This window comes from Macaca thibetana, chromosome 14 (assembly GCF_024542745.1).
Source record: "Macaca thibetana thibetana isolate TM-01 chromosome 14, ASM2454274v1, whole genome shotgun sequence".
Classification (NCBI taxonomy): Eukaryota; Metazoa; Chordata; class Mammalia; order Primates; family Cercopithecidae; genus Macaca; species Macaca thibetana.
Window position 1 is genome coordinate 35,465,364 of NC_065591.1, and position 13,076 is coordinate 35,478,439.

The following is a 13,076-nucleotide window of genomic DNA, read 5'->3' on the forward strand; positions in this document are numbered from 1 at the left end:
TTATTCAGGGTTACTAATAAAATTTAGTTGTTACATCTGTTTTAAACAATTGTACAATACCCAGTCTTGATTCTAGGATTCATTTTTAATATATGTATAAATATAGACAAGGTGAGTAGGGAGCGTTGAAAGAAGAATTAGGGATTTTTATCAAGTAATCTGTATGTTTCAGTTCAAGTAATCTGTATACTCTAACAAGGTGGAAACTCTATTTAGGAAACTTCTTGATGGTGGTGATTGTGTTCTTCATGTACATATTTGGCATCCCTCAATGGTTTAAGCCAAAGGGAGTTAAGAGATATTCCAGAATAATTGTTTGTTGTCCCAAGTTAAGTTGCTAATTAGGTATCAAGCAATGTGAAACATACATTATTTCCTTTTTATATGCATTCAATCTATTGCATTTCTATTCTGTGTCAGACACTTTTGAAGTTGGTTGTATTTCTGGGACCAATGGATAAGGGCCGGTGCTCCATTGTGAACACGGTGAAGTGCTGGGAAAATAACACTAATCCATGACAGACATATATAAGTAATATAATTTCAGCTACTGGTACTTGATGTGGAAAAAAATACAGGATAAGAGGAAAATGAATGACGAAGAGGCACTACTTTTAATGGCTAGTCAGAGAAAGACATCTCTTTGAGAAGGGAAACATGGAATTAAGGCTTTAGTGATGAGAAGAAAGCAGAGACATGATGATGAAAGACAGAGATGTTTCAAAAAAAAAAAAGCATAAAGTGCAAAGATCCTGATTTGATGTGCTTAAAAAACAGAGACTGTTGGCTAAGGGACTAGTTAGAAAAATGGAGCTGTGAGCTGTTACTGACACTCACTTCCTCAAATGAAATTTGCTGCATGAGAGAACACTCTAGGCTAGCATTACAGTCGAAGTTCTTAAACATAGGGCCATGGTCCTACCATGTTAGAATTACTCAACCCTCAGGGCTTTACAGACTTTTGTGGGCTGAGCCTACAAATCTCTATTTTAAAGAAGCTTTCCACATGATTCTGATATGGGTTCAGTGATAACTATTACCCTTGAGGTCTCTGTAGAAATCCTGCAGTGAGCAGTCTCTGAAGTGATGTAATGAGAGTTACACTGTGATGTCAGTTATTAAAGAACTTAGACACTGTTTGAGGATGTGAGATACACCAAAGGGACAGTGGGAAGCTACAAAAAATAACAGAATGAAATCCACATTAGGAGCTACTGTCCCAGGTAATTGCCACCATTGCTAACAGCAGAAGTTACATCATCAGAGGCTGCTACTCACTGGGACCAACATTTTGAGGAGAGGCTTCTGAAAACCATGATAATTAGGAACCCGCACACTTACTCCCAGGATCTTTGGGACCTGCCAACAAGGAGAACCACTACCTACTTTTGGTACTTTGAGCTGCTGAAAAACTTGACAATATTCAGTGATGATTACCATCACTGAGATCAACAGATATTTCTATTTTATTGGAATGGGGCAAATTAGGAGAATTTTATTTTGTTAGATCATGTTATAGTAAACATAATAGTACTAATTGTCATGATTCTATTTAAGAATTCTTTAGACTTGATATCTCAAGGGACTAGAGTTGGCCAGTCTTTTGATGCATTCCTCAGTAAGAGGGAAAAATATGGCAGTGAGGGAAGTGGTAGAATTTCTGGGTACAGATTTCCTAACTAGAGAAGCTATGAAATCCATCTTTGGATTCCTGGTATGACGTGAGTAGAGAGGGTCACACTGAGTAGAGATGTAATCACAGCCTGTGTTAATTTCTGATGGCTGCTGTAACAAAGTACCACATACTGAGGGGCTTAAAACAACATACATTTATTCTGTTACAGTTCTGGAGGCTAGAAGTTCAAAATTAAGGTGTTGGAAAAGCCATATTCTCACTAAAACTCTAAAAAAATGATTTTTTCCTAACTTCTTCCTAACTTCTGGTGGTTTCAGGCAATTCTTGGCATTTCTTGGCTTTAGATGCATTACTTCAATCTCTTCCTCCATCATCACATAGCCATTTTCTCTGTGAGTGTCTGTTTTCTCTTCTGGTAAGGATACCAGTCATTGGATGAAGGCCCACTTTAATTTAGTATGTCTTCATTTAAACTTAAACTTAATCTACAAAGACCCTATTTTCATATAGCCACATTGTGAGGTTTCAGGTGGATGTGAATTTTGGGGGAACACTATTCAACACAGTTCTTAGGCAATTGGTTTGATGTTGATGTTTTCTTTTCTTCTTTAAAATATACAACTGAAAATGAGACTAATTTGAGAACACCAGCTGTTATGGTTTGGCTTTGTCCCCACCCAAATCTTGTCTTTAAGTGTAGCTCCCACGATTCCCACATGTCATGGGAGGGACCCAGTGGGTAATTGAATCATGGAGGACGGGTTATTCCCATGCTGTTCTCATGACAGTGAATAGGTCTCATGAAATTTGGTGGTTTTATAAATGGGAGTTCCCCTACACATGCTGTCTTCCCTGCCACCATGTAAGATGTGCCTTTGCTCCTCCTTCACCTTTTCACCTTCTGCCATGAATATGAGGCCTCCCCAGCTGTGTGGAACTGTGAGTCCATTAAACCTCTTTCCTTTATAAATTGCACAGTATCAGGTATGTATTAGCAGGATGAAAATGGGCTAATACACCAGGTCTCTTAAAACTGGAACAGTTGTCATTTACGAAGACCCCTCTTTCTTTCTGAATGGCTATAGCTATTGTCCAAGTCATATAGATGTAAATAAAGTAAATTCAGTCTTCTTGGATTCTATTACCAAAATCAGTACTGATAACTTGAAAGTTATATAATTGAGGAGAACCAACCAGCTCTTTGCTTCACCTTTATTAGTCTTTTCACTACATTAAAGCATCAGAAATTAATAAAGGTGTTGCTGAGAAGTTAAAAAAAAATCGTCCCACCATCACCCATTGAATGATTAGGCAAAGGAATTGATAACATTCATGGGCCCTCTTTTGGTAAGGTTCAGAAAAGTGAATTATATGGTGGGACTTTAAGATAGAGGATCCTGAAAGATTAAAGGAACTAAGAAATTTTAAGTCTGGGGGACAGTTTGACAATACATCTTAGTTTACATTAATATCAGTTTTTCTTGCTATGACATTATTTTCTTCATATTATGGTTGCCTAAACAAACATCTTACTGACATAAAACTTTTGAAAAACAGTATAAAAGTGTTCACTCCTTTCATGTTGCCCATATTGAGACAAATATTTTTAGGCATAAATTAGGTGATTATAATGATTCAATTGCAAGAAGTCAGTAGGGTAGATAAAACGAAAGTTCCCAGTTCATAGTTCCAAAGTGTGGTAGCAAAAGCTATTTGATCGTTCTGTTTTCAAAGCACAGAAGGCTCCTTAAGAATAACAAAATAAGATGAAGACTGGATACACTTGCCCAGTAGGATGTAAGAGTCAGGTCCTAAGGTTTTAGCAGAGGCAGAATAAGAGAAAAATTAATAAGGATTGGCACAATTTATTAAGTAGCTAAAGGTCTTTCAAAAGGAATTGATCTGAAAACAAATTCCTTTTTGCACATTGAAAACACAAAGAGAAATTCCCTTACACATTTACTGCAGATGGAAATTATTTGATAGTTCTTTTGAGAATGTTTTGTGGGTCCTTTTGCCCTGACATTAGTAATCTGCATTACTCTGAGGATGTGAGAGTTGTCAGGATTGCAAAACTAAAGAATAAATGATAAAATACTATTTTGATTTTTTTTGTAGAATTTTTGTTATATGTGTGATTTACTTCTTAAAGCATGAAAACTCCTTTATATCCAGTTATTCTTTTGCCAAGGGGATACATTAATATTTTTAAATCCATGCTATTTCCCTGAGACAATCTAGCCCTCATCTCTCTTCTCCCAGTTCAGGTCTGTGGGCTTTTTATCCTTTGTCAACACTGACCCATCCTTTCTGGCAATAGATCAGGGATCACTGAGCTGAAATGGTCAAATATGTAGTGTCTGCTGACATGGCCGCAGAGGATGCTCTCTTACAGTAAATATTCAATCAGAGAAGGAGTATGTTTTTGAAACCAGTTCCCAAACCTCAGAGCAATATGCTTGCTGCTGCTGAAAGATCTGTCTGCCTTCAGCAATTGAGCCTCAGCAGCAGAAGCAGTACAGAAAATAGAATTCCTGCTCTTTATCCTCCAGCTGAATTTTACTTTAGGTCAAAACTAATTCTTTTCTGTACCCTGAACTGTGGGCTGATGCTAATTTGTGAAGTTAAGGTATAGTATAAGCTAATTATGTATTCTTGTCAGAAAGAAATTCTTCTTTACTTCTGATAGCTAAGGATGGTATCAAACAATTACATGCCTTAGGATATTTAACTCCCTCCTCTGAAGCAGACATTTTTGGCTAATGGAATACACCAGATGTTACAGCAACAGGGATGATGGATTATATTGGTTCCTGATTTGCATATATAAATAAATTTTGTATGCAAAAAGTACAAGACAAAACAAGAATAGGAAGGGAGACACCTACCAGGATATTGATAAAAAGTAAATATTAATGCCCATAACAGTTCTTTTGACTAGGATTTAAAAAATCCTCTTGAGTTAAAATTTTAAGTAGAGAATAAGCTATTTTCCACATGAAGAATTATCTAGATTGAAATTGTTTTCATTATGTTATGGAATCTTAATTATACATTCCGTGGGGACCACAGACTTATAAAGATACAAGTAATAGGTAGCTAGTAAATATGGCAGCATCTTCATGCACTTCCAACCTTCTGTTAAGCCCATTTTCAGTCATTCTACACTAATGTTTTATTAATATATGGTATCTATCCCATTTTGGCTTATGAGATGAATAAAACAATTGTAAATTACTAGTCACCCTAGGTGTGTGCATGTGGGCTGTATTTATAGAATCTGTATTGTGAAATATATATTATAAGGAACACTTCAGGTTTATGATTGCAGACAGAGGATTCAGGTCAATAGAATAATGTTGCTTCCACCAAAGTGAACTAAATTGTTGTTTTGCAGGTTTTCCAATATCCTTATATAACAGCTTTGGGCTACTAGAGTTACTACATGCTTCTTTGCTCAAATTAAGATATATGTCCACAATTAATGCTATTTTCATGACCTGAAATTCTAGTTTGAAGCTCATGTGCAAACTGACAATTTCTAACCCCAGCTAAACCTGTCAAAGTTGTGTTTGGGTTTATGTGTGGAAAGACAACGGGGATATGATTCTTTATTTCAGTCCAGTAGAATTTGAGTTGATTGTTGATTGGCACTAACCAACTTCACTGTGGAGAGATTTCTCCCATCAAGCATCACATGCTCGAATCTCAATCACTGTGACTTCTTGCTTTGCTTTTTTTTGTGTATGACTCCTGGCGATAAGCCTACTTTGTTAGCTTCAGATCAGAACTAATTTGTTTATTCGTACAATTAAGTATTTACTATGTACTATATTGGGTTGAACAGTGTCCCCCTAAGTTCATGTTCATCCAGCAACTCAGAATATGACCTTATTTGGAAATTACATCTTTGCATCTGATTGGTCAAAATGAGATCCTACTGAATTAGGAAGGGGCTAAATCGTAAATGACTAGTGTCCTTATAAGAATAGGAAAATTTGGACACAAAGACACAGACACACAGGAAGATGAAGGCCATGTAGCAATGGAGTAATGTAGCTTTCAGCCAAGGAAAGCCAAGGATTGCCAGCAGCCACCAGACAACCAGGAGAGGAAAGGAAAGATTCTACTCTTGACTGTTCAGAGGGAGTATGGCCCTGTCAACACCTGATTTTGGATGTGTAATCTCCACCACTGTACGATAATAAATTTCTGTTGCTTTAAGCTACTCAGTTTGTAAAACTCTGTTACAGCAGCCCTGAGGAACTAATACTAATATCCATCATGGGCTAATAATTATGTTAGGCATTGAATTTGTGGCAGGGAACAAAATCAGCAGTCCCTGCTCTTATGAACCCTGTTGCTACAGAATATCATACTCATGTGTTTGAAATGTGAAAGCATAATCTAAAATAATACCCATAATTTAATGAATGATTATTCTCATTGTTTTTAAGGGATTTGTCTGCATTAATTTATTTAACCTTTATAACAGCCCTGGGGGATATTGTTATCCCTACTTTAGGAATGAAAACAAAAAGGTTAATGAACCCTCTTATGTTAGATTGAAAAATGTCTCTTAAAGATATTCAGGTTGTAATCCCTTGAATCTGTAGCTATTTTTTTTTCTTCTTTTTTTTTTGAGATGGAGTCTCGTTCTGTTGTGCCATTCTCCTGCCTCAACTTCACGAGTAGCTGGGACTACAGGTGCCCGCCATGACGCCTGGCTAATGTTTTTGTATTTTTAGTAGAGACAGGGTTTCACTGTGTTAGCCAGGATGGTCTTGATCTTATGATCTCGTGATCCGCCCGCCTTGGCCTCCTAAAGTGCTGGGATTACAGGCCTCAGCCACTGTGCCTGTCCTGTAACTATTATCTTATATAGAAAAAGGGACTTTGTAGTTGTAATTAGGTTTAGGATCTTGATATGAGTAGATATCCTGAATTATCTGGGTGGACCCAGTGTAATCATAATTGTCCTTGTAAAAGGGAAGCAGAGGGAGATTTGACATTAGAGGAGAAAGTGATGTGATGAAACCAGGGACTGGAATGATGTGGCCATGATCCAAAGACTGCTGGCAGCCACTAAGCACTGGAGTGGAGCAAGGAACAAATTCTGTCCTGGAGCCTCCAGAAAGGACAAGCCAGGCTATTGCCTCTATTTTAACCTCCTAAAACTCATTTCTGACTTCTGGCCTCCAAAACTATAAGACAATAAATCCAATTGTTTTGAGACATTATGTTTGTGGTAATTTGTTACAGCAGCAGTAGAAAACTAATACATTTCCCATGGTAACAGGTAGTAAATGGCAGAGCTGGGATTTGAATCCATCTGGCTTCACCATCTGTGTGTTTAGACACTAAATCTATTTTCTCTCAATATATGAATTTGAGATAAGTCATTATGATGGCAATGGCAGCTTGTCTGGAGAGGCCGCTGCAAAGACGTCTGCTGCAGCGGGGCATGTACAGCTTGGACTGCATGCTCCACAGAGCCAGTAGGAGATGGAAACAGGTGGAAGCCCTGCCCCTTTCTGAGTTGGCAGGGCAGGAGCCCCACCTTCCAAAGTACAGCCTGCAGGGCCTGGGAAGCCCACCCACCTGCAGGCTTAGAAGTACCTGTCCCCGCTGCCTGGTCTCTCCCTGCTGCCCTTGCCTGCTCCGATTTCACAGCAAAGTTGAGGCAGAGACTGGGTTCTGCTGCTGCAACCCAGCTAGGTGTGCACATGCTTGGGTCAGCACTGACATACTAGCTTCTTGACACCCTGGCCCTTTATGGACTTTGGGTGTTGACGAGCACAGGAGGGAGGCTGGGGGTTGTTGAGAGCAACTTAGCATGTGCCAGCAGGCACTGAACAGCCTGGGCACCATGGATGGTATGTTGATAGTGGAAGGCAGACATATTCCTGGGTGGAAAGGGGCACGTCACCAGTCAAACTTCACCTTCAAGCCAGAGATGGCCTGATGCCTGGGGGCCAGGCTGCCAGTTCCAGGTAGAGTATGTGGCCTAGAGTGAGAACTTATGGTACTTTTTCCAGGCCCGCCCATGGCAGCCCATGGACCCATCAGCATATACTTCCTCCCTTCTGAGCCCATAAAAACCCCAGACTCAGCCAAACTCACAGAGATGTCAGGACTATCAGCTACTGGAAGGAGCTACCCACTTCAGGTATCCTTGAGTTTTCAGGATGACCTGCTTGTGGAGAGGAGCTACCCACCACAGGGTCTCCTCTCTGCTGAGAACTGGACACTCATCAGGATAACCTGCCTGCAGAAAGGAGCTACCCTGGGTCTCCTGAGAGCTGTTAAGTCACTTAGTGATGCTCCTCTCCACCTTGCTCATCCTCCAATTGTCCATATACCTCATTCTTCCTGGATGTGGAAAAAGAATTCGGGACCTGCCAAATGGTAGGGCTGAAATACAACCCCCTAGTCCCGCCCTACTGGCCACATTGCAGGTGATAAGGAGAGAAGAGCTGTGGCCTTTGGAGTAGTCCAGACTGAGGGGTTCCCTGAACCAGGGCTGTAACTCCCTCTTTGGGGTTTTGTGGTTCCTAGCATCTCCAAGCTTCTGGTCACCACCACATTCCCTGGTGACTGCAGTGGAAGCTGCTGATGGTATATCTGGTCCAGGCACAGCCTCACACAAAGCTGGTGCCTGTGCCAGTGTCTGGAGCTGCCCACCCTGCTGCAGTCAGCATGCCTGATTGTGCACAGTGGCTGGAACCCATGCTTACACATCCCTCACCACTGCACACCTGGTTTGCCCATGGCAGGCGTGGGATCTGGTCCCGTAGTGTGAGCCAAGTGCAGCCTGCTGGACCAAGTGGGTAGAATGAACTCAGCAAAAGCAAAACCCAAGGAGAGGTGCCACTGGCCACAGAGGTTTTCCAGCTGGTACAGTGACACCCTGTGTCACTTTGGATCCTGTGACAATTATAGATCACTAATACATGGTGGTTTAATGCCATGAACAGAGGATTTGTTTTAAGATTGGATTTTAAATACTCTTTTTCCAGTTTATTGGTTGTCTTACCTTGGGCAGTTCACTCAACTTTTCTGCACCTTAGTTTTGGTTGGCAGCTGTTAAGTGTGGTTATGATGCTATCCTGCAGTATGATTTAGACTAGTTCATCCAAAGTGCCCTGTAAAAGATATATTTTACATTAGACACTCAACTGATATAGCTACTATTACTATCTTTACTCGAGCACACAAAATAATGTTTGCATGAAGTTCTCTGTGGAAATTTCTGAGCTGCTTCCTTTGCAATTATGCCTCTTTAAGCTAAACACCCTATGTCTATTGTCATTTCTTGGATTAATATGGGATATTTAGCCACCTGTGTCACTTAAAATTTCTAAATGAGCTTTCTTGTTTCAATATTCAGATCCATGTCTCCTCTGATTTCTCATCTACTCTGTCAGTCATTTGTCGTTTGCTCTCATGTCTCTTCCCCTCCTGTCCCCATGGTTTGCTCTGAATCTCAAAGGATCTTTTGCTCTTTCTCAGACTTTCTTGCCAGCTGGCTTCCTGTTAGGTTCAGCCAGTGGAAGCCCTGGCAAGAGATTAGAGGGTCAGAGGAAGGAAGAAGTCAGAATGTTCCTTCCCTCACTCCTTTGCTCCCTGTGACACTTCTGCCAACTACTGTGTCTGTACGTCCTCTGGTAAAGCCTCTTCTTCTAGCCCCAGGTTCTAAGATCTAGTAATATCACCTCCTGAATACTTTTCCTTGTATTTTCATTCCTAGGTGTCATTGTGGCTCTCTAATGTTGTGTATCTTGTAGTTGCCTCAGACTACCTAGTTGGTTTTCAGTTTATCTTAGACCTTCCTAACTAGTTCATAGTATTAAAGTCCTCTACCAAATTAGCATGCATGATTTTGGTTTTACTGACTGTATGCTGACACACAGAGCCACTTTTCTCTCAAGCCTTACTTATTTCAACTTCAAACCATGGTTTATCTCTATGTCCTTTGATGACTCATATTAAGGCCTTAACCTCTCCATGCACCTGGTTTTGCTCTTTGCATCTGCCATCATGAAGGCTCTTGCCTTCAACTTCTTGGTCATTCTGTTTGAGTCTGTTTGTCCATCCCTATGTGCTTCTTTCATTATGTTGCATTTACCCCTTTTAGGTGAGGTAGGTGTGAACCACTTTTTCTAACCTATTCCTCACACCTAAATTCATTCTGCTCTCAAACCTTTTGGCTATCACCTTTGGACATTTTGCTCATCCATTGTCTGCCTGGCAATGAAACTGCACAGTGAGTTCTATTATTTGCCTCTGTTCTTTCCATGGCACCCCATGCTCCTCTCTATCTCAGATCTCATGCAACCAGAGTTTAGAGACATTCTTTCAACTCTATGTTCCTAAAGCCACTCACAATGACTGGTATATCACACAGACTAAGTCTGTGAATAAATGATAAATGTAAATATAAGTGATGGTTTAACTTAGGCTGAAGGTAGTTCAAATTTATATGGAAAATGCAGAGTTTAATAGAGACATAAAGTCTGAGAGTTGGAGAGAATCCTAGAGACCAGCCAGATATCTGACAGTTGTTTCTCTTATGAATGAAAACTAGAATAAAGTGCAATAAATTGTTAAAAATGTATAGAGGCCCATTCTGACTATCAGAGTGATAACAAACCAACACACTTGACTGAAGGGTCTCTAAGCCCCTAATCTTGGTCATCTGCATGAAGGTAAAATATAATTCCAAGTCCTAGCTGTCTTAGATATTAATTTCCTAGAGGACTATGGGCTAGACCTGATAATTTATCATGGTCCCTCAGGTTGTAATTTTCTAGAACAGGTCAGAGTTTGGTAGTGTTGGTGATGAGGGGATAGGGAGTTGGAGAACAAAATAACTTGATTAACCTTGTGATTCATAACATTTAAATAGAAGTATAAGAGATAATGTATTGACATGTGATCAAACTTGGTTAATTGGAAGTAGAATCAGGACATAGGAGGTGTAACCATCTAATAAGTAAACACAATTCTAAGTTTTTGAATAGCTTTTACTTTATGTTTATGTACATAGCTGAGGGCCATTTTGCCCTAGAAATAGTCTTTTTACACAGGCAGATAGGCAACATTTACTATCTTGATTCCAATTTTTATTTCCTGCTGCTTAGAGGAACATTTTATAATTGAGGCTCTTCATGTGTCCAGTGCTTCTACTCTGCTGTCCACTTAGCCACATGCAGGAGGCGTGGAGTGCTTCCATCTGCTGCAACCATGCCAGGGATGATGCCTGTGGCATCCCAGCTGGTTCCCCAGATCCAGCTTTCAAACATGCTTCCAAATGGGAAGGGCTGTTGTTTAAGAAAAATTCATTAAAGAAGCTCTCAAGGTATCCCTGAGTCAGTTAAAATCCACACTTTGGGAGACAGAAGAACACCCAAGATGTAATAAGGAGTGAAGGAACTGACCTTTTAGAGAGATGCAGCACTGTGAGGTCAAAGGGCCTAGTCTCTGAGGCAGGAGAGCTGGGTTTCAGTGATGGCTCTGTTCTTGAGCTATGAGCTGTTTGGCCTTGGGTGAGTAACTTGATACCTCTGTTTCTTCATCTATACAATTAAAGGATGGTTTGAGAAGGATAGTCATGGAGGCAACTAACAGCAAGGAAACCAGAGGGTAAGGGCACATGAGTTTGTAGTATGAATTTTCAGAGTTATTCGCTTTTCTTGCTCTTGAGATGTCTTATTACCTAGGTGTCTGTCTTTCTTTTCTGATGTGGGAACGTAAAAACTACTGCATAAGAGCAAGAAGCTTCGGGCTGCTAGTAAAATCGCAAGGCAAGGGTTAGGTTTATTTTCCGCTGATTTTCTTGCAGGTGAGTTCACCGTGAGGACTCAGGGTATTGAATATCTGCATGTGGAGGGATTAGTGTTGGGAACTCATCCATAGAAAGGGATTGAAGCATACAGTATTTATTTTTATTCTTTCAACAAAGATTAATTGAGCACCTACTGTGGGCCGGGTTCTGTAAGAAGGAAATTAATCAAAAATATCTCTGAAAATATTCATTACATTTCCTATTCCATGTTTGAACTTATTTAACTAAATCAGCTACTATTTATTGTGTATCTAAGCCAAGAAGCCCTAGTGAAGGGACTTTATCGAAGCCCCAATTAGATTTATTTATCTGGAACATATATAGCATGTTACTATCTGGTTTCTAATTCTATTGAAAACTTACTATTCTGTTTTCTGCCAGAGTTGTTTATAAGTTTCCTCATCCAACTACCTAACATGATATTTTGATGGCAGGGATTGTCTTACTCATTTTTGTGTTTTTTTTCTTCAATTCTTAACTTATTACTCAGCATATGATAAAGATTAATGAATATGAAATATGTGCAAACTAATAAGAGCTGATATTTCCTGAGTCCTTATCATATATTAGGAACGGTTCTCAGCACTATATGTGTATTATTGTGCTTCCCATAATTATACAACATAAGTGCTGCTATTATCACTTTACATACGGAGACTGAAGCCCGGAGAGTTTCAATAACTTTACCAAGGTCATGTACCAACTAGAAAGCCTGTATTCTTAGTCACTATGTTATACTCTCAATTAAAAGAATAAGTCATCAGTGATTAATCCAAATGGTTCGAAATGTGAGTAGATATCATGAGCTATGTTTTCAGGAGCTGCAGTGATGGTGTATGGCTAGAGACTTGACTGACATTCAGAAATCTGCATAAGAAGAATTGTGACCTATTTCTCCATTTGGTTGCTTATTAATGCAGTCAAGATTTAAATAATTATTCTTCCTACAATTCCCTATATGTCTTGGAGATAAAGTGATTCATTGGGTAAATGGAAAAGCCAGCTGCCCAGTTTTCATCTTCTTATAAACCCTAATAACAGTCAAGAAGAATGTGTAAGATGGCTTGAGGAGCTTAAGGCTAGTGGTTATAAGCTGTTATGACATGAGTGGCTTACTCACCACAATGACAACAATGGCACTCTTTTAAGATGCCCAGGAAACAGGATAAATGTAGCTTGTGGACTTGGAAACATTTTATATCACATCCACATGACTGAGCATTTGCATGGATGGTGTGGCTTGCAATCGAAAGTTTGGCATGGATGTTCACATGCACATATTGTCTCTCAAAATTTATAGGAAAATCATATCTAATCCAGCGATTGTCAGCTGAATCTATAATGTGTGTCAAACATTCCACAGTGGTAAGAAATTTCATCATTTAAAAATAGACTCTTTTTCAATGACCATGGTAAAAGAAAATTAGCTAGTTTTTCTCTCATATAAATGAAAGAACAGAATCTAGGATTTCCTGAGGATTGGTGGGGGTGGGGAGTCTTCATATATCATTCTCAGATATTGACATCTCTCAATCACATACTCTTTGGGAGAGACATTTATTAAGTTAGAAAAAAATCAGGTAAGGTCTGGGT